Source organism: Schistocerca gregaria, chromosome 2, assembly GCF_023897955.1.
Source record: "Schistocerca gregaria isolate iqSchGreg1 chromosome 2, iqSchGreg1.2, whole genome shotgun sequence".
NCBI lineage: Eukaryota > Metazoa > Arthropoda > Insecta > Orthoptera > Acrididae > Schistocerca > Schistocerca gregaria.
The window spans coordinates 556,421,680-556,444,163 of record NC_064921.1 but is presented as its reverse complement, the minus strand read 5'-3'; positions in this window follow the sequence as shown (position 1 = coordinate 556,444,163).

Sequence of the window (22,484 nt, the reverse complement as noted above, 5' to 3'; positions counted from 1 at the left end):
TGTTCAGCGTGAGACGACGAACCCACCACAATTTTGCACATGAACCCGCCCAATGATCGGCACCTTACATCCGGCGCGCGCCAAAAGACAAAGACGGTTACGGGCGCGGGCTTGTTTTCAACAAAAGTGGGCTCGTTGAACGCCGACCGGAGACTCACTCGTCACACGTTCACACGGAAAACCCCGCCGTGGAAGCACTCAAAGATAGGACGGCCGAATATCGATACCGGCGATGCAAGTCGAACACCCTAGCGCCAGCCGCCACGGCTCTCACGTATTTTAGCCTTTTGGCAGGTGGTCACATTAATGTGACTGGACTCATTATCACATGCAGTGTTCAGCGTTGCTGTCAAGGAACCTTCCTACACTTAATGAAGTGACCTGCAGCTGGTCTCTTAACCGAAAATTGTCTACGAACAAGCATACAACAGTATTTGGTGGTTTCGTGATGCCTTTCTTTAAACAGCGTCTTATGAAATTTGGTGTCCTTATACAAGGTGTTACAAAAAGGTACGGCCAAACTTTCAGACAACATTCCTCACACACAAAGAAAGAAAATATGTTATCTGGACATGTGTCCGGAAACGCTTACTTTCCATGTTAGAACTGATTTTATTGCTTCTCTTCAAATCACATTAATCATGGAATGGAAACACACAGCAACACAACGTACCAGCGTGACTTCAAACACTTTGTTACAGGAAATGTTCAGAATGTCCTCCATTAGCGAGGATACATGCATCCACCCTCCGTCGCATGGAATCCCTGATGCGCTGATGCAGCCCTGGACAACGGCGTATTGTATCACAGCCGTCCACAATACGAGCACGAAGAGTCTCTACATTTGGTACCGGGGTAGCGTAGACAAGAGCTTTCAAATGCACCCATAAATGAAAGTCAAGAGGGTTGGGGTCAGGAGAGCATGGAGGCCATGGAATTGGTCCGCCCTCACCAATCCATCGGTCACCGAATCCGTTATTGAGAAGCGTACGAACACTTCGACTGAAATGTGCAGGAGCTCCATCGTGCATGAACCACATGTTGTGTCGTACTTGTAAAGGCACATGTTCTAGCAGCACAGGTAGAGTATCTCGTATGAAATCAAGGCAGTGAATCGAGGAAGTACAGTACATACTGATGAAACTAAAATGTGCTCTAACATGGAAATTAAGCGTTTTCGGACACTTGCCCACATAACATCTTTTCTTTATTTGGGTGTGAGGAATGTTTCCTGAAAGTTTGGCCCTACCATTTTGTAACACCCTGTATATTTTGAGGCGTAACATTAGCAGCTACCTCTCTAGTATCTTTTACTAGAAAGCTTATACCCGTTTCCGAAGTTCTGCCGGTAAGGCTGCGGCCGTTGTGTTTCGGGTGCCACCTCTCGGGCCTTGCGCCCGGTTAGCTGCAGCGATTATCTGACCCCGGTGGCGCCCGTCGGTAATCCAGAGCGTCCGCCGTTACGTGCGGGGCGGCGAAGCCGAGTCAAGCGCCGGCCGATGGGAGCGTTGGCTCTGCTCGTGGCCGTGGCTCGCCGCTCCATCCTGGCTCGCGGCAGGAATGCGAGCCAGCCCAGCCCTCCCCGCCTCCCAGCGGCGCCATTAGTTGCCGCCCAACTGCCCCTGCGCTCTTCATTCAGCGCGCACTTTGACTCCTGGCCAAATTACCCCAGGGTCATTATATCGGCGCTCATCGACCGAGTGTTGCGTTATTCTGCGTGACCAAATCTGCGCTAATTCTCTCCGATGCGTTACGGTGCTTACCCTTTATTACATGTTCCGTAACGCAATGATTAATTTTTTAATGACTGGAACCCTACGTCGCTTTAATCATGCCAAATTACCCTCTCTACCCCCTATCTAGTCAATTGTTCTTGCAGCAGTTCATACTGCAGTTGCCGCTTAATGTCGCTGTTTTGAAAGCCAATCTGCTAGTGTGGTGCAACGACTGTATAGCACTGGAACGGTCACAATTAATTCTTTTCTGGTAGAAGTGCATGTATTCATGCTTGCAGATGCTACAAGCAAAAGGCTTTCGTTATGTAAGTAGGCTGTTTAGGTTTTTGTATTGGTAACGCCGCCGCCACGTAGTGCTCTGTATGAAAATCACTGGCTGTGCCGTGTGCAGTCTGTGGCTGGTTTGCATTGTTGTCTGCCATTGTAGTGTTGGGCAGCGGCAGTTGGATGCCAACAGCGCGTAGCGTTGCGCAGTTGGAGGTGAGCCGCCAGCAGTGGTGGATGTGGGGAGAGAGATGGCGGAGTTTTGAAATTTGTATGAATGGATGTCATGAACTGCTATATATATATATATATTATGACTACTAAGGTAAATACATCGTTTGTTCTCTATTAAAATCTTTCATTTGCTAACTATACCTATCAGTAGTTAGTGCCTTCCATAGTTTGAATCTTTTATTTAGCTACCAGTATTGGCGCTCTCTGTATTGCAGTAGTTTGAGTAACCAAGATTTTTGTGAGGTAAGCGATTTGTGAAACGTATAGGGTAATGTTCATCAGGGCCATTTTTTTTGTAGTGTTTTTTGAAAGTCTGATTCCGTTGCGCTAAAAAACATATTGTGTGTCAGTATGTCATGTATATTTTTTCTAAGGGGACGTTTCAGTTATCCTTGCTATTCTGAAACTGAACTCCTTTGTGTTGGGCTACTGAGGAAGCCACTCATTGAGGGAGCCGTTTTGGTAGTCACCTTGTCGCGGGAAATCGCCACTGACACCTGCGCGTAAGGCGTATGGAAGGTGCCAATAAATACGAAAGCTAATATACAAAATGCTCCTTTGTTATTAAGAAAAAATGCCGGTGTGGTAGGACTCACTTACTGAGGGTTTCGTACAGACTTGATTATGTATACAGACAGTTCAACCATTCCGGGAATCGGAAATCTTGACGATTTTTGCATGTTAGCGACATTGACACTGGTAAGATATCGGTCCCAGGGATTCCAAGACTTTGGAGAGGTTTTTAATTTCAAGTTTTCAGTCAGATAACAATGAAAAAATAAATATGTTTTCATGTGCTACAATTACAAATTAAAAGTTTTCTGATTATTTTCTTTGCAAAATTTTGTGATTGTAGGTCAAGGGTCCGCAGCTCGTGGACGTGCGGCAGCGTTCTCGCTTCCCGCGCCCGGGTTTCCGGGTTCGATTCCCGGCGGGGTTAGGGACTAACTCTACCTCGTGATGACTGGGTGTTGTGTGATGTCCTTAGAGTAGTTAGGTTTATGTAGTTCTAAGTTCTAGGGGATTGATGACCATAGATGTTAAGTCCCATAGTGCTCAGAGCCAATTGAAACATTTTTTTTCTAAGTCAAGGGGAAGTACCCAACAGGTATTAATGAATGAGTTTGCGAGTATTAAAATATATGACATAAATGCACGAATATTTTGACTGTATTAACTTAGAAGATTAACATTTTTACACAATCAAATGACTATAGATCTCAGTATGTGACACAAATATCGAATTGATATATCTCTCCGTTCCTGAGGAAAAAGATGGCTTAAAATGGCTCTAAGCACTATGTGACTTAACATCTGAGTTCGTCTTTCCCTAGACTTAGAACTACTGAAACCTAACTAACCTAAGCACATCACACACATCCATGCCCGAGGCAGGATTCGAACCTGCGACCGCAGCAGCAGAGGGGTTCCGGACTGAAGGCCCTAGATCCGCTAGGCCACAGCGGCTGGCATCCCTCCCGCTTTTGAACTTCACTCTGTGAGATTTTTATAAGAATAAGTTATCGAAAGCGGAAAATATTTCCTTACTAATTAAATGGAGATCGTGGGATTTGACACACTATCTCAGTTGACATTTGCAATGGTGAACGTTGAAGCTCGAAACTGTCCTAACTGATGATGCCCTCTTTATAAATAGAATAAAGCCTCAAAGAAGATTTCGTTAGTACGCTGTCTGACTGCCTTCAGGTATGACTCACCACAGACACACTTGCTTTGAACACGGATTCTTTACGCTGATTCTTTTTACAACCACTCTCAGCAAAGCTCGACGTTTCCTTCTCGTCAGTACTTAAGATCTGCCTGGTCTTGCTTACCTGTGGCTGTCCCTTCACTTTTCCACTCCACAATCACAACAATCGACTGGAGCACCTTTAAAAGTATTCTAAGTTCCCTCACAGCTTTGTTGCTCACGGAACAACACCCAATGTGTAGTCCAAGTGCCGGCCGGTGTGGCCGAGCTGTTCTTGGCGCTACAGTCTGGAACTGCGCGACCGCTACGGTCGCAGGTTCGAATCCGGCCTTCGGCATGAATGTGTGTCATGTCCTTAGGTTAGTGAGGTTTAAATAGTTCTACGTTCTAGGGGACTGATAACCTCAGAAGTTAAGTCCCATAGTGCTCAGAGTCCAAGTCCGAAATCAAAAATGAGCTCTCCTGACCGACTTTTTCTCTTGCTGCTGCTGCTTCTGTAATGACAACACAATACCACCCGCCTCGTTTTGTGCTATCAAGCCCGCCTCTCTTCACGTCTAGTGGCCACTCCGCATTCACAGAACTGTCCAGATACGTTTGGTCTGATAGTTAACTGTCTCTTCAACGGAACACTAATCCCTGATTTAACTTTTTACCGTTGAAGTGCCTCCAACGTGAATATTCCTTTAGTACTGTTGATGTTTCATGTTGGCGTTAGTTGTATATCTCTGTACAGAACTATGTCAAACTTTCTCAGCAGACTGTGAATTCGTGATCCTGCACACAGGGAAGTTACAGCAGAGTTCCTCGGCTGTCAGAGATGGATTGCCTGCACCATCGCTGGCCGCGCACCCGCCCCCGCAGGTGGGAGGCTGCGAGCAGCCGACAGGCGGTCCGTAACTGCAGGTGGGAGAACCGATGCGGGCGCCTGTGGTGCGACGTCGCCGCCACCAAGACTGGGACTTTTTTCTGGAGATTCTCCAGAAATTACGCGGCTGGAAGACGGAGGCGGATGCTGCCGGTGCGGACGTGCGGGCGTCCGGCAGATGCGGGCCCTTCGCGGCTCGAGCTGCGGATGACCACAAGCAGGTGCGCGATGGTATCGCCGCCTCTCTGCCGGCACGTGCGGCCACACCACCAGTGTACGTCTTTCTCCTGCCAAACACCCCCACTGCAGGTGATGTAATCTGAACTGCACCGTTTTCCTTTGTACGTAGTGGAGCTAAACAACATAATAGTAACATCAGCGTAGCATAGGGGACGTCGCATCTAACAACATTATCCAATTAACACAGATCGGTAATTCACCATATTGGAGCCACGGCCAAAAAATTTCACTCTGATAGCGACAAGCATGGAAATATATGCGGTAAGCAATCACATCTGAGTGTGTATAACTGCTGTTTTGATCCGACTGATCTGCTGCTGTGTTCTTCTGTGGAAGCATCAGTCATTTCTTCGACGATGTCAAATTCCTGGGAAGCAGAACCGAGCAAGGTGACGCAGAGGCCGGCACACAGGACTCGCATTCAAAAGGACGACTGTTCAGATCCCAGTCCGTCCATCCAGATTAAGGTTTTCCGATATTTCCCCAAATAGTTCCCGGAAAATGTTGGAATGAATCCTTTCAAAGGACACAGCCGATTTCCTTCACCATCCGTAAACTATTCCGAGCTTGTGGTATATCTCTACCGACCTTGATCTCGAAGGCACGCTATTATCTTAAGAAAGTAATGACGTTACTGTTCTTAGCGTAGATTATTTAATAGTCAAGCTTTAGCCGGTAAACATTACATAAAATCCGTGTACAAGTAATTGGAATTTTGGGTTTTTCTAACTACGACCTTGTAGCTAAAGCTGTTGTCTTCATACAGTGAAGGCTTTCACGACCGGATGTTTCAGCTGCCGATAAGTCTTCCGCGTTGTATGGCCATGAAATCCAGACCACGCCCAATTTCCACGGTATTTAGGCCGTTCTTCAACGTCCAACTCGTCAGTCGGCAAGACTGAGCACAACCAGGAGCACATCCGAAGATGTCCAACGTAGCTTTGAACGAAACGTCAGGGATAGAAAAGTTCCATGGAACACGGCCATACAACCTGGAAGAATTCTCGGCAGCTGTTATCTTCAGCTGTTTAGCAACTGTACTGTTTAGCGTGACACGTATTACTACCAGAGGCAATTATGTTTAAATGCTGTCACTACCACGCACCTATCACACGTTAACTGTCGTTGCATGCCCATCGTAACGCAACAGTGTCTTTTCGTTCTATGGCTATTTACAAATTGTTATCTATTCTACGTCCCCTATCCTACTCTATTCTTATTACCAGATTAATTTTCTCCATCCTCCATGCGGCTTTAGAAAAATACATTACCTTACAAAGAAAGTGAATCACCCAGAAAACGTAGCCACATCTCAATATAACTTCGTGCGCGCTCACACACACACACACACACACACACACACACACACACACACACACACACACACACATCATCGGAGGCTCTGTAAATGATTACAGCTGGAATGCTTTGTGACTGTTAGAACGTCCACCAGATTGTGGTAGGGTTATTTATTTTCACTGTTGTTACTAGCAACCAGAGTGCAGTGTTGATGTTTAGTATTGTTAAAAGGGGCGTGAACACTCTAGGTATTGAATCACCGCAGACAGATGCTACGTTCTCGTATGAGTCAGCGGAGCTTGAAAATTGCTTCATTGTGGGCATCCATTTGGCCGGCCAATGGAATCATGGCATGTCCAGATTGTGGGGAATTATGGGACAACGACGTAATGTGGGACTGCATCGGGACGTGAAAGCAGGCATACTCGTCAAGTTTCACTGAGGACAGCTTCTTCAGCGTATGAGACTGAATACTAGTGGCGAAAGGTTACATCCCTGTCTTACACCGTTTTTAATCCGAGCACTTTGTTCGTGGCCCTCTACTCTTATTATTCACTGCCTCCTCTTGTACATGTTGTCCATTACCCGTCATTCTCTATAGCTTACCCATATTTTTCTCAGAATTTCGAACATCTTGCACCGTTTTACATTGTCGAACGCTTTTTCAGATCGACGAATCCCGCGAACATGTGTTGATTTTTCTTCGGTGTTGTATCCATTATCAACCGCAACGTAAGATATGCCTTTCTAGTGCCTCTAATTTCCTAAGGCCAAAATGTTCATAATCTAAAAAATCCTAAAATTTCTTTTCCATTCTCCTATATGTTATTCTTGTCAGCAACTACAATGTATCCGTTCTCGCACTTGTCTGCTTTTTCTGTCTGCGGAAAAGTGCGAATGATATTTTTCCAGAAGTCTGATGGTATACTGCCAGAAACACACGTTCTACACAGCATCGTGAATAGTCTATTTGTTGCCAGTTCCCACAGCAATTTTAGAATACAGAAGGAATGTTATCTCTCTCTCGTGCGTTATTTGATCTTAAGTCAGCCAAATCTGTTTCAAATTCTTATTCTAATACTGGTGAAACGACTTTGAACGGGATGTTAAGTAGTGAAGAAGCCACATTCTATCCTCGTCTGAGGGCCGAAGATACTTAAATAATGACAGTTAACTGCTTCTTCTATTTATAGGACAGGGGTTCTGCCTTTTTGTAAACACACTGCTTTTTCTTTTTGCCCAAACATGTTTCAGCAACCCCACGCGACCATCAGTGGGTTTTTGTTTATTAAAAACCGTAAAAAGTGGAAATATTTTAGATTACAACTGATTTAACAAAGTGAGGCCTCTAGAATTTTTTTGTGCATTTTGCTTCTTACCGAGATTTTACATTATGTGGTTTTACAGGACCAACTTTATGGCGTCATGCGCTGATAGCTGTCATCTGTAAACCAAAAGATGTAAATGCAAATTTCATCAGTGTGTTAACACATCCCTTCATTTTCAAACAACGTGATTTTGACGTGTCATAATACTTAGCGTATATAATTGTTACTACTCACATTTTGTTGTGACTGCAAAAAGAAAGGACAAGAGCTGTAGTCCTACAAGGTGGATACGTTCCTTATATTACTTTCGTGATTTCCAGGCACTAAACAAATTAAGGGAGTAGCACAATAAAATTCAACTAAGAAGGCAGTTGTCTGCTAGATGGCGATTATGCCACTGAACACGAATATGAAGTGCCTTTACTACGTCTGCGATGTTACGAATGAGTCGCCGCCGTTTCGTTGCGGATCCTTTTTTTGAGAGGTTACGTACCGTGTTAAACGTCAAAAACGTGTCAGTCCTTCGATTAAACTCACAGTAACAAAATCTCTTTCCTCTGCTGGGTCTCTGTCTGTAGTTTAGTAGTCAACGTGGAATACGACCATTCGGGGGATTCGCGTTCGTTTCCCAGTACTGGCAAGGAGTTTTCCTAGGTTGGAGCCTTGTGATGCCGACTGAGGAGCCACGTGATTAAGACGTAGCGCCTCCACGGTATGAAAAGTCCGCAAAATGGTCAGTAGAGTGGTGTGATGACCCCAGGCAGCAATACAGCACCGCAAGGAGCCGAATGGCAGAGGATGACACGGCAGAAGCTCGATATCACTTGCACCTTCATGGCCTGAACATAGGGCTCTTATTTTCTTACAGAGCGAATCTGTGCAACCCATAATAAGTTTGGCTCCGGCGTAATACAGCGGATAACTAAACTTTCAGGCACGGCCTTTCTTTTGTTCTGTCATGTGTACGTGTCTGCAGCCCTTGCACACGTTGGAATCCCACGCCACAGTTCCGTGCTATGCGCTACAGGAAGCCAAACAAAACGGCGTTGCACATTGATAAAGTGGAGTACATATGAGTGAGATATCATTCAGCCATTTATCACTCTGGCATTCAGGTAAAGTGATACAGTGAAGAAAACGGAAAACCGAAATCTAGACCACCGGTAATTATTTGGAACCTGCTTTGCAGTATACGAGCCCAGTGTCTTAACGACTGTACCGATGCTCTCGGTCGCCCCATACTAATTACTTTGGTTTTGGACCAAGAGTTTTTCAAGCAGCTGAACGAAACTGATCAATTTAATATATGTCTGGGTTTAACTATCTATAATTGTCTTTCCAACTGTGAATGCATAATTCAAACGAGCAATGATGCTTTAAACTGTTATAGTGAAATTAAGAGAAAGCAGTCAAATTTCATAAAATTACGTTCACCTGTGAGAAACTATTGGAAGGACACTGAAAATACCTTGGACTGAAATACAGCTGAATCTGTACATGGTCATGGCAGTGCCGATTATTCTATGTAAAATGGAAACGAGGGCATTAAAGACGGAAAGATTACAACCCTACTCGAGACGCAGAAATGAAATTCTTTGGTGTACTTCTGGAAGACATATCGCTTGATAAATTAAGACACCAGGATATACAGAATCACTTATAGGTATTTGTCATAGAGGTTAAAATGGGCTAAAATAGAAGCAAACGGTGAGAGACAATAAAAGGATTCCGAAAAAGGCACTTTCATAAGGACCTATTGACGGAGGAGAACAAGGAGGACCGAAGAAAAGATATGCTGAGACCGGATGAACCCGGAGGACCTAATACCTGAAGCGATGACGGTGATGATGATGATGATGATGATAATGACGTTGGCGTGAAATTGCTTCATGGCGTAAATGTGATTTCTGATTTTTAGTTACTCGCCTTGATGAAGGCTGCTAATACAGCAGCCAAGGCGCTAATAGTTTTCAACAGTTTTATATGTAGGACGACACAATCACACATTCAGACAATTTTATTGAAAGATTCGCTTCTGAAATCTACCCTCGTGAAACTGAATTTTGCTCAGCAATTTGGTAGGATTTACTGTTAGTCATACTGTTCGTTACTTTTGTCTAACAACAGGTTTGATGTCGGCACATTCACGTTATTCAAATACTCCACGGTTTTCCTTCAGGTACACACACAACTTTCTCTTATCGTTCCACATTCTTGTCATGCTTCATTGAACTTCAATGTTTTCGACAAATTAAAATCAACTTCATTCCTTTAGAAAATAATCATAATTTGATTAATCATAGCTATAATGAACAAACATTTATGAACAAACAGCACAGAAGACTAAAATTCAAGCAGAGGGGTTGTACAATGCACTAACTACTGAACTGCGTATGAAGTCGATAGGCAATGATAACCAAACACGGAGAGTCAGAGTGTTTATGCTCTACTGTTTATAAACAGACAAAATGAGAAAACCGGAAGAATCGAACATGGACATGAGAATAATTTTGTTGCTTGTCACAACATATGAGACGTCATGGAAACTCTACGCAAAAGTAAACAGCAACAGTGATGCGACGACGTGGCCACAATAACAAAAAGTTTCTTCTGTGGCAGTGGTAACGATATAATATTCGCAGAGAGAGGGAAACGTTAAGAACGTATCTAGAGTAAGAACCTAGTTGCGGACAATGGACTACTGGGCTGTATCTACATCATTACATGAACTGAAAAAATGTAACACGGCTTGCACTTGGTAATCGAAGGATACCGGTTGTGTGCAGAGTGGACCCCAGCAACGGTGCTTGGGTACGTGACTTTGATTGTCCAGCCTGATGGCTGAGATAGAGGCGAGATACGTTTTCCTGTGTAACGGTACAGTAATTTCTGTGGTATTTCCTCAACCTTTTTTGACACTTAACTCTGTTCCTTAACTGTGAGTCCAATTATGATTTCAGAGTTACAGTCCGTATTCAGTAATATCAGTAAGATGAACAGGAAGTCTTACAAAATACCTAGCAACCACAAACGTGTTGAATTGTGGCCACTGCATATCAATGAATCGGTAAAAATTATACTTGTTTACAAAATTACACCTGTATACAAGAGTTTCAGAACAATTTCCGGTGAGGGGGGGGGGGGGGGGGGGAAGAGACGTAACAACTGAAAACGACCATAAATGATGAGCAGCAGCATTTCACACATGTTCTTTGATGTAATAATAAGACAGCTTGAAGTTAATTTTCTGCCCGCAGAGAAGTTTTATTGAAAATGTAACTCTATTAATCATGAATTATTTTTTGCAGTCGTAATAAATAATTATTCCTGGTGATTTCAAATAGACCGTTCCAGCAAAATTGGGATAGTAGTCATTCTACATTATTACTTTGTCCTCTAACCACATCAGAAAGATGACAATTTCAAATATGACCTTCCACGCCTGTGAATTAATCTGCAGGTTACATACCGGTGATTGTAAATGAGGTTTCGTATGTTTACAGGGCCAGCATCATTTTGAATAAAATTATTTTTAGTGTTAGGTCGCGTCATTGTAAAAGAACACAGCAAATAAACTACCGACATATCGACCGGCTTGCTGGAGTTATCTTCACAGGATCACAGGAAGTCGTCGACGCGTTGGAAAGTAAGTTGTTTGAGTGTTTTACAATGACAGGGTCTAACACCCAACACAATTTGATGCAGAAGTTGTTAAAGTGATACAGTAGTTAGCACCAACTGTTAATTTGCTAGAGGTAAGGGATTAGTCATCCTTGACCATCTCAGCTTTTCAGCGGTGAGACTACAGTCTGAAAAGGGAGTTATTCAACTTAGTAAGGCAAAATAAGGAACTCTACAATACGTTAGCTGCATAATTGACACAAAAACTGCCGATAAGCATAAAATATAGCGGCTATTTTGAGGACAGAAGCCACAGCTAGTTTCATATCTTTTTCATAACCATCATCAACAGCGGTTTCTTAAAGAATTGCTTAAGCAAATATGCTACGTATATTGTGCTTGTCATTAGGTGCCTTTGCATCAAGTAGTTGTTATTTCAGTTCAATTTTCTTTACATGTAATTCCACGCTTTTACATAACACTGGTCACGATTCATTAATTTCTCAGGTTCGTGACGTCTGCCGAACTAAATTAGCTATGACTACACGCCTTTTGTTTGATTTTACAACATTGCTAAAAATTCAGTACGATTCCCTTGCACTAATTTCATTTTATTTCTCAGGATGTTCGAACACTGGATTACGTAAAATTAAAGTCTTACGGCGTGAATGGCTGAAAGCCCTCAAAGGACAGGTCCAGCCGCCTGATTGATAAAGTTTTTCCTATTCTTCGCACTCGCAGACACCTTCCCTTCGAGAACTGTGTAGGTAAATGCATCTGTAAAATGTATGTTACTGTAACTTGTGTGTGTGTGTGTGTGTGTGTGTGTGTGTGTGTGTGTGTGTATATATATAGAGTAATGTCATGTTCGTGTTAGAGATGAGGGAGAAACAGAAAGCCGATGTTGTGACACACACACTTTCTCTCGAAGGGGCCAGCAAAGCTTGACGTCCTCATCTGACGGACGGATCACCATCCACATTGTTGCATGCCCTCACTTGATGAAGGACTGCAGAGATGTTTGAAATGTAATCCAGGATATTGACGGAAATTTACATCTTAATTTGCCATTAAAACTACAGTACAAAGAAGGCGGTATACAACAAACATCAGATTGGCGTTAAGTGTATTTGGATAAAAATTCTCTCTGGATAGCAACGTCAACATTAATGTTAGGTGCGTGTAGTCATCTACGTTTACAGATATACTGGGTAATTTATGATTATTATAAGTGATCCTAACTAAGACTAATACTAAACTCCTTCCAAATAGACCTCGAAAGGCCCAACGCTACCGACCTATCTCCATGTCATCCTCGGCCGACAGGCGTCGCTGGATGCGGGACATGTGGTCACCGTACCACTCACCCGGGCCTTGTCAACTTTCGTGACCGGAGCCGATACTTCTCAACCAAGTAGTTCCTCAATTGGCGTCACAAGCACTGAGTGTATCCCGCTTGCCAGAGCGGTCGACAGACCATGCAGTTACCCACCTAAGTGCTAGCCAAGCCCGACAGAACTCATGGGAACCGGTGTTACCACTGCGTCAAGGCCGTTGGCAATTAAAACTAGTGAGATATGGACTTCCAAAGAAAAGTGTGATGCTGAAAAATCGCATCTCTTATGTCTTTTCCTAAGATATTGCAGGAATAGAATTAAAATGCTTATCTGAATACAGGCAAACATGAACAGGAGTCTTGACCGTATCTCTAAAAGAAAACTGTCAGAACCCAATTTGGATGAGCAAAGTAGAAAAGAAACTAGCAGAAAAATGATTCCTCGTAAAATGTTGAAATGTACCCAGCAAGTGAGGGTACATAATAAAAATTAATGCTTCTCGTTTGAAAATCACACCAAATAAAGGACAAATCATGAAGATAATTGCAAAAATAATTGGTACTGGAGAGGAGCTAGAGAAGCCTTGGAAAAAGAAGAATGAAATTCACAGATGTAAAAATGTCGGCGTGTGAAGACGTAAATGACTTATACGAAAAACAGAAATGAAAATAATATTGAAGAACATATGGAAACTGACGACTGCAGATCAAAACCAGAAACCGAATACTTGAAAGATGGCATGGAAGGAGGTGAAATAAGTGAGCTGAGAGACACAGCTAAGGATATGAAGACAAGGCCAATAGTGTCAACATACACATCACAGAGTATTGAGCTAAGATATGAAAATAAAGCGGGTTTTTCGTGACAGGAGTACATTTCTGACGACCATGAACAGAACATACTTGTTGTTCATGCCAAGAGATTTGGACTCAATGCTTTTGAGAGCAAAGCTCTGTCATAGTAACTTCTGAAGCATATACACGCAGATCTGGCAATGAAATTTGCTGATAATGTTGGAAAATATTATCGATTTAATACCACACATATAAAAGATACTGAAAATATGACTATTGAAAACTTTTTTCGCTACTTCAGAGATTACCGACCTTCATCTGTTCCGTGAATAAGTGTCTGCTCTTGTGGTTAATTAAAGCATTTGCTGCAAGATCTCTCATTGGTCTTTCTAAACAAATTCGAGGACTTGAGGCATTTCATGCAAGATCTGGCTATTTAGGAAGTAGTAAGTCAGGAAACGAGGGAAATTATAGCTATGATGATACCATGATACTGTTGTTTCGAACCACATTGGCTTTCATTATGGTGAAGTCATTGAAATGTCCCCTTTGAAAAATTAATAAATTTCTGTGCTGGTAAACCCCTTACTTTATTCGATTTTCAAACAGCTGAGCAAAACTGAACGTACTAAGACATTCACTAAAGTGACACACAATATTTTTAGCGCAACGCAGTCTTTCAGTAATTCCTACAAAAGAATGGCCCTGACTAACAATAACCTATACCTCTCATGAATTCTTACCTCACAAAAATCTTCGCTACTCGAACTACTGCAATACAGCGAGTGCCAATACTGCCAGCTAAATAAAAGATTCTAACTACTGAAGGCACTTACTAATGATAGGCATAGTTAGCAAATGAAAGATTTTGATAGAGAACAAATGACTGTCCAGATCATCCGCTCTCAAAACTCCGCCATCTCCCTCTCCACATCCACCACTGTTGGCGGCCCACCTCCAACTGCGCAAAAAATTTTACAAATTGTTTTGGGCAGTATCCAATAATTATTTGATAGATTTTTTCATAATTACAATAACAGAGATGTCAAATGCACACACTTATTGATATAACGTTCAAAAGCTAAAATTTTCTCACAGTCCATAAAGACAATCCTGATCATTCATCACAGTAAAATTGCAGTATTTTCTTTTTTTTTCAAAGTCTTAACAGTAAAAGAAAATGCACACGGAAGTAGTGGATTTCCATGCAGTCTTGAAGAATTAGTGTTGTCCTTCCAACCGAAAGACAGTGCTGACTCTTGACATGCAGACAGGTAATGGACCACAACAGAGCAAACCCACCGCAGAGTCAGTCGAAGTTTTGAATAATATTGGTAGGTTGGTCATCACAGAGCATACACACTGTAGTCCCAGTAGGGATTACGGTATTGGTGGGCCACCAGAGGTGCAGACCCACTGATGTCCTTGTAGAAATAATGGTATTGGTGGGCCATCAAAGATGCAGACCCACTGTAGTCCTTGTAGAGACGGCCAGCAGCCATCTGTTGCGACTGTGCAGCACAATCACCATCGAAGACTCTTGTGGACAATATAGCAAGTACATGAACCACCACTTGTGCACTCACAAAAAATGTTTTTGAAATGTCCTTAGAACCAGCACTGCTGTTAATCAGTCTCTTGCTGAATTATTAACACACATCCTAACACTAACAGTCCCCTTTTTTTCACATATTGTGCATAAACTATGGCCAACAGAAACATATGCAGTGAACTGGATGCTGACAAGTTACTTAATTTGATGAACTGGTATCAATTACAATTTTACAACATGAGAATACAATAACAAAGGTACAAAATACATCATTAAAGAACATAACAATACAGATAACATTGGTAGTAATACGGGCTTTACAAAGGGAATAGAAATAGACATATACTACAGTGGTACAGGAACTATGATATAAGTACATATATAAAAGATCAGAATAGCTTTCGAAACATCAACTTCGCACATGAGCATTAAAACAAAGCAGAACAAATAATGTCTAAACATCTTTACAAAGTAACATACTATTAGAGAAATTCCACAACATAACTCTTATCAGATAAACACACAAAGACAGGAAGAACACAAATACATAAGTTACACAGACACATAGTGGAATAACAGAAACGACAGGTCAGGGTTTGTTTTCAGTGTGACATTTGGTACTGCAGTCCAACCCAAAACTTCATTTCATAAATGTTTTCTCTTATTTCACTTTTTTTAATACCTTGTCAATGCATTTCTTCCAATTCCTCACAACTTACTGTCTTATATAGCCTACCCCCTCTTAAGGTAGCTTAAATCTATTGAGCTCAGATGCTAAACTAAGAGATGAGGCAATACAGCAGTAAAAACCAATTAACACAAACAGCAATGACAAAAAAATGCAAATTGGCAAAGCAAGCAGCAGTATATGTAACTTAGCAAACAAATGCCACATTACAACTAATATAAGGCAATGTGCACAAAAAAGAAAAATAAATCAGTAGTAAAACTGGCTTAACAGAATAATACAAATTGAAATTCAGTAGCTCTATGCCTGGCAAACAGCAGCAGCAAATGCAATAACTTATATCTAAACATGAAAAAACCCACAAGTAGAAAAAATGTTACAGTAAAAATGACCATATTTAATACCTATGTCACTTCTTAACAAAAGAGTGACCCATCACGAGAACTTACTCTAGCAGAAAAGTTACCAAATTGTAAAGAAATTATTTATGAAATTCCTGTGAAGGAAAATATCTATTCATGTTCCCTCGTTTTCTTGGAAGTATATCATAAAAATATTGTTTACTGGATCTGTGGGCATAAAATAACTATATTTTGCATCTATGAAATTTTATTTTAACCAGTGCTGCAGAGCAGCTAGAAAGTAGATATTAAACAAAATGAGCAGTCTCTCAACTAGAAAGACTATAGTCACAATCAAGTGTATAAAGATAAAATATTTCTCGTCATTTCATTGGGTGTTTCAGTAAATGTCATAAATTAAGAGCTCCACAGTGTAATCATATGTTTTCTAGTTTGAGCATGTCGTGCTTTCGACAAAGAAATGTCAATTGCGAGGATACTGGCGCCTTTTTTTCTCCACCTAATGGCTTTCTTTTGTCAGACGACTATCTCTCAGCTGGGCGCACAAAACGCATTACATCAAGGCCACTTACCTTTCTACAGAAATATTTACGACAGCAGTCTCTGCTACAGTGACAGTCTCTCAAAAATTTCACAGGTGGAGAATTTGCGGTACAAATGTCTAGAGACAAACTCCTGTTAATATAACAGTGTGCAAAAATTTTCGATGGCATTGTGACACATTCATGCATATACATACATTTCATAATTCCTAAAGTACGGTTCTTGGTTTCCAACATCCTTTTTCACAAACCAGAATCCCCAAACACTACTCATTATTGCTTACTTTAGTACACATATACATAGTCATCGATACTTCTTCAATATTTCATCATAATAAATACATAGCATAATCAAATTCCTCATATAGCATCAGTTTAATGATCATAAACATACCTCAACAGCATAATACACATCGTTGACATAATAATAACATCATAACACCTCAGGCAAATCTCAAAAACGTCATAGCTTTCTGTAACAATTTCAAAACCTAAAAAAAATTTTCTGCTCATTTCAATAGTGTCTTCTACCTCAAACGTACTTTAAAAATCATGATCCCATACCAAATACATTATTCAAAGCTCTCATAGTGTCACAATGGTTCTGAAAAATATGAACAGTTCACAAAGTAAAAACAAAACACAATTTCATAAGTGTGAAGTTATCCAACTGTGTAATTACGTAAACATCTGTCACTGATATAGTAAAATAAATGTTGTCTCTCTCAGTTAAATGATCAGATAACTATGTAATTCTGTGTTAGAGAAATATGGTACCGATGTGTAAAGTTGTGTAAGCAAATACTATATTAGCTAGGGCCCCTTGTGCTTGCCAAACACATGGTATACACAGTAAGCGTGTACCCTCCTGTGGATTAATGTAATTATACCCTCAGGTGTTACAAATTACATCAATGGAATGAAATGTATCACGGAATACCTTTGCATGATTGTAATTCAAAAATCTTTAAACATAAATGTTTTAAGTACAAAATCAGTCACTCAAATATGTGTACAGTAATATTAAACTGTGCGTCTTGTTGTAAGACAATCTCTGTCATTACTTAAGGGTGAAAAATATGCCAAGTGTCATAATTATCGTCGTCCGTAAGAAAAGTTCTGTACAAGTCAATGTACTTACCTCGTAATAAACAAAGTGATTTGCTATGCGTATAGATATCGTAGTTGTTACGCTTATTGCCATGATGAAGTAAGTACTATACTGTAACGTATTGTTGTGCTACGGAAAAGGCTGTCTCATTGTAGCTATACCACAAAAGTTACTACTAAACATGTTTTCCTTTCCAGAAGAATTCAGAAAAACTGTGCAGGTATAAAACAGATACAGCGCAAAAGCAATAATATAAATTGTGTCACTCTTTAGTAGCGTCGTCATATAATCATGTAGCAGTCAAAGGAACCAAAGAGTAAATCATCTTTAATCTCACAGAAAGTACTTCAAATAAACAATGTCTTTTCAAGTAAACCAAAATGTTGCATTAATCTCATTAGCAGTACTGGTATATGTTCTAAGTATGTGAGCCTTATAGTAGTTACCTAATCGTGCAACTAACAAGAAAGAATGTACACACATAATAACACTGTGTCGTCTGTTCACTACAACAATGCATTCGTAATTTCTGTCTAAATGTATTCCCTAGGTTCTTGACTGGATGGTTAACTTTAAAACATAGTTGCATGTTAAGAGTTTCTAAGTGTGACTAATGGTACCAGTAATGTGAAGTTAAAGATTTTATGGCATAGACTAAGTTAAAAAGCAGATTATCTCTCAATAAACGGTTTTACATGTGAAATGTGGTGTAATCCTTTACCTTTTCTCAGTACTCAGCAAATCAACTTGAACGCAATTATCATGCGGCATATGTCGGTAAAGAATACGAAATTTCTCTCAAGGTTAGCGTCTCTGTTATTTTTCGCTGAACCAGCCGGCGCACGTGGTTGCCTGCGGTGCGATTCATTGTCTGTCTCTTTGTTGGCGCGCCTCGTTATTGGAATTAGGAGACCTAACTTCTACAAATTCACCTTGTTGAGGGGGCCCTGCCCTGTTTGAATCCTGCCAGTTCTGATGCAATTCAGGTCCGTCGTTACGATTACATCGTCTGTCGTCGTGTCGGTAGTTTCTGTAATTTTTTTCTTCTGCGTGCTGAACTGTTGCGTCTGAAGTTATTCGGTCTCCCTTGATAATAATTATTTTGCTTCTCATATTCTCTGTTTCTATGGTTATCTCTGTGATATTCATTACTATGGAAATGCGATTATTCTCTGTAACTATTATTCTGCCAACGATTGTCATACGGTTGGTGTCTGTTTTTGTCACGATTTCTGTTGTGAGAATAGCCTTGTCGAGTCCAGTTATTATTCCTTTCATCGCGGAATTGTGACGGATGTGACCTGTAATTGTTGTGCTCCTGTTTTCGCGTTTCACGGTTGTCAGTGTCACTTTCCAATTCTTGTAAGAGTCCCTGAAAAGCTTCAATGTCGTCTTTGTAACGTCCTGCCAAAATAATATGTCTTAAATGTTCAGGCAATTTGATTAAGCAAATGCGGATGAGTTCTGAGAGGCTGTATGGATTCGAAAGATACTGATTCTTATGTAACATGTCTTCAAAATATTTCACAAGACTGGAAAATTCAGATTGTTCGAAATGTTTCATCATCATAATGCTATGTTTTACTCGGTCTTGTGTAGCTTGAGACCAATATGCTGATAGGAAGGCATGATAAAATTCTGCTTCACTGTGACAATCGTGAATGACCGACAGCATTCTTACAGCTGGTTCATTCTCTAAATAGTCACAGATAAATTCTAATCTGTGCTCTAATGACCAGTTAGGAGGAAAAAATGAGAGAATTGATGGAGCCATGCTTGTGGATGAATGTCATTTCCGGAATTCCTAAATGTTTAGAATTTACGTGTAGTAATGAACATCTTATAGTCAAAATCATCATGTTGGCGAGTCGCATATCGGCCATTGTTACTTTGTTTCGGCGGTTTAATCTCAAAATTCAGTGCGCCTTGCCAATTTCTTTCATAATTTCCGAAATGTCCTGTGTTATTTTTTTGTAACTTCTACGTATTTCTTAGGCCCTCTTCCCGTGTTGGAGCGCGAGTCTCCTCTGAAATATGTAATTCTTGTATTACCGGTGTCAACTGATCTTGTCTCGGAATTCTCTTTTGTACTATGTATTGATTTGATTTTGGTTTTGTTTGAATTTTCTAATTTGTTCATACTCTTCTGAGGCAGTGCAGGCTACGGGTCTTGTGTCATTCATATCATCATCTACCTTTGTGGATAAGTTGGTGAACTGATCCGAAAGTTCGGCTACTTTCTCCGATACAGAACTTATTTCCTCAGTGTGTTTTTCTGAACCAAGTTTCAGAGTGTCCATTTGTGTTGAAATCGTATGTACTGTGTCCTTTAAGTTTTTGTAAGTTGCGTAACCGAATCGGTAGAAGCAAATGAGTCAATTTTAGCATGCAAGGTGTCTTGATTCTCATGAACAATAGTTTGCAGTTCTTTTATGGCTGCTTCGTGATTTTGTAATGCATTTTCATGATGCGAAAAAAAAGGTTGAAAATTTTCACAAATTTGTGTCTTTACGTCATTACAGACGTATTGATATTTCGATTCGATTTTAAGTAACTCAGCAGTTAAACCTTCATACGTTCGTTCAAGCGTGGTGTCTAACTTTTGAAGCTGTTGCTGTGACTGTTTTTGATTTTGTTCCATTGCGTCTAAGTGTTGCTGTGTGTGTCTCTGGTGTTGTTCCATTCCGTCTAACTGTTGCTGTGTTTGTCAATGATTTTGCTTCATTTGTTGCATTAATTGCAATAATATTATATAAGTGTTTGGAATTTATTCCTCTATGCTTTTCGGCAGTGCATTTGCACCGGCAACATTCACATTTTGACGAGCAGAAAATGTGTCTTGACTTATTTGAGAAAACTGTGTGGACGCAAAACCCGAATCTACAGTATTTGCAAGATTGTATCCTGTCATTTCGGATTCCTGAGGCGAACTGTTGACGATCGATCGATCGATAATGCTTCCCTGTTCAATAATTGTTTCACTGTCACCACCATTACTTGCCACCCGCTCCATTTCCCTATGCACAATTACCACATTACTATGTTGAACATTAGTTAATTCATTACACGGTGGTACTGATATACTGCTATCGCCTTCACTGTCATTTCTCAGTTTACCTTGGAGCCTAGTATTACGTTTTTCACACGCCATAATCGTCACAGTGTTTCACACGATAACACAGAAAAGCACAACTGTACGAGTAAAATAAGAAAACACATTAACATAGTACTGAAAATAATATCTAGTTATTTGCAAGCGCAGCTGCAAAAAACTTGGTGCAAATCTACATGCATGCCACAACTGTTTTACTGTACAACAATGAAAAATTACAACTACAAAGAAGATTTTCTCTAGCAACAAACAATAGCTACACTAATTACACAAACTACAAGAAGTAATCAGAAGAGTCCAGTGAGGTATCCTCGGCTAAGGGTCGACATATGAAACGTCCCCTTTGAAATATTAATGAATTACTGTGCTGATAAACATCTTATGTTATTTGATTTTCAAACAGCTGAGCAAAACTGAACGTACTCAGACATTCACTAAAGTGATACACAATATTTTTAGCGTAACACAATCTGACTTTCACTAATCCCTACAAAGGAATGGCCCTGACTAACAACAACCTATACCTTTCACGAATTCTTACCTCATAAAAATCTTCGTTACTCGAATTACTGCAATACAGCGAGCGCCATTAATGCCAGCTAAATAAAAGATTCTAACTACTGAAGGCACTAACTACTGATAGGCATACTTAGCAAATGAAAGATTTTGATAGAGAACAAACAATGTATTTACCTTAATAGTGTTCAAAAGTCATTATACAGCATCTCGTGGTCGTGTGGAAGCGTTCTCGCTTCCCACGCCCGGGTTCCCGGGTTCGATTCCAGGCGGGGTCAGGGATTTTCTCTGCCTCGTGATGGCTGGGTGTTGTGTGATGTCCTTAGGTTAGTTAGGTTTACGTAGTTCTAAATTCTAGGGGACTGATGACCATAGCTGTTAAGTCCCATAGTGCTCAGAGCCATATACACTCCTGGAATGGAAAAAAGAACACATTGACACCGGTGTGTCAGACCCACCATACTTGCTCCGGGCACTGCGAGAGGGCTGTACAAGCAATGATCACACGCACGGCACAGCGGACACACCAGGAACCGCGGTGTTGGCCGTCGAATGGCGCTAGCTGCGCAGCATTTGTGCACCGCCGCCGTCAGTGTCAGCCAGTTTGCCGTGGCATACGGAGCTCCATCGCAGTCTTTAACACTGGTAGCATGCCGCGACAGCGTGGACGTGAACCGTACGTGCAGTTGACGGACTTTGAGCGAGGGCGTATAGTGGATATGCGGGAGGCCGGGTGGACGTACCGCCGAATTGCTCAACACGTGGGGCGTGAGGTCACCACAGTAAATCGATGTTGTCGCCAGTGGTCGGCGGAAGGTGCACGTGCCCGTCGACCTGGGACCTGACCGCAGCGACGCACGGATGCACGCCAAGACCGTAGGATCCTACGCAGTGCCGTAGGGGACCGCACCGCCACTTCCCAGCAAATTAGAGACACTGTTGCTCCTGGGGTATCGGCGAGGACCATTCGCAACCGTCTCCATGAAGCTGGGCTACGGTCCCGCACACCGTTAGGCTGTCTTCCGCTGACGCCCCAACATCGTTCAGCCCGCCTCCAGTGGTGTCGCGACAGGCGTGAATGGAGGGACGAATGGAGACGTGTCGTCTTCAGCGATGAGAGTCGCTTCTGCCTTGGTGCCAATGATGGTCGTATGCGTGTTTGGCGCCGT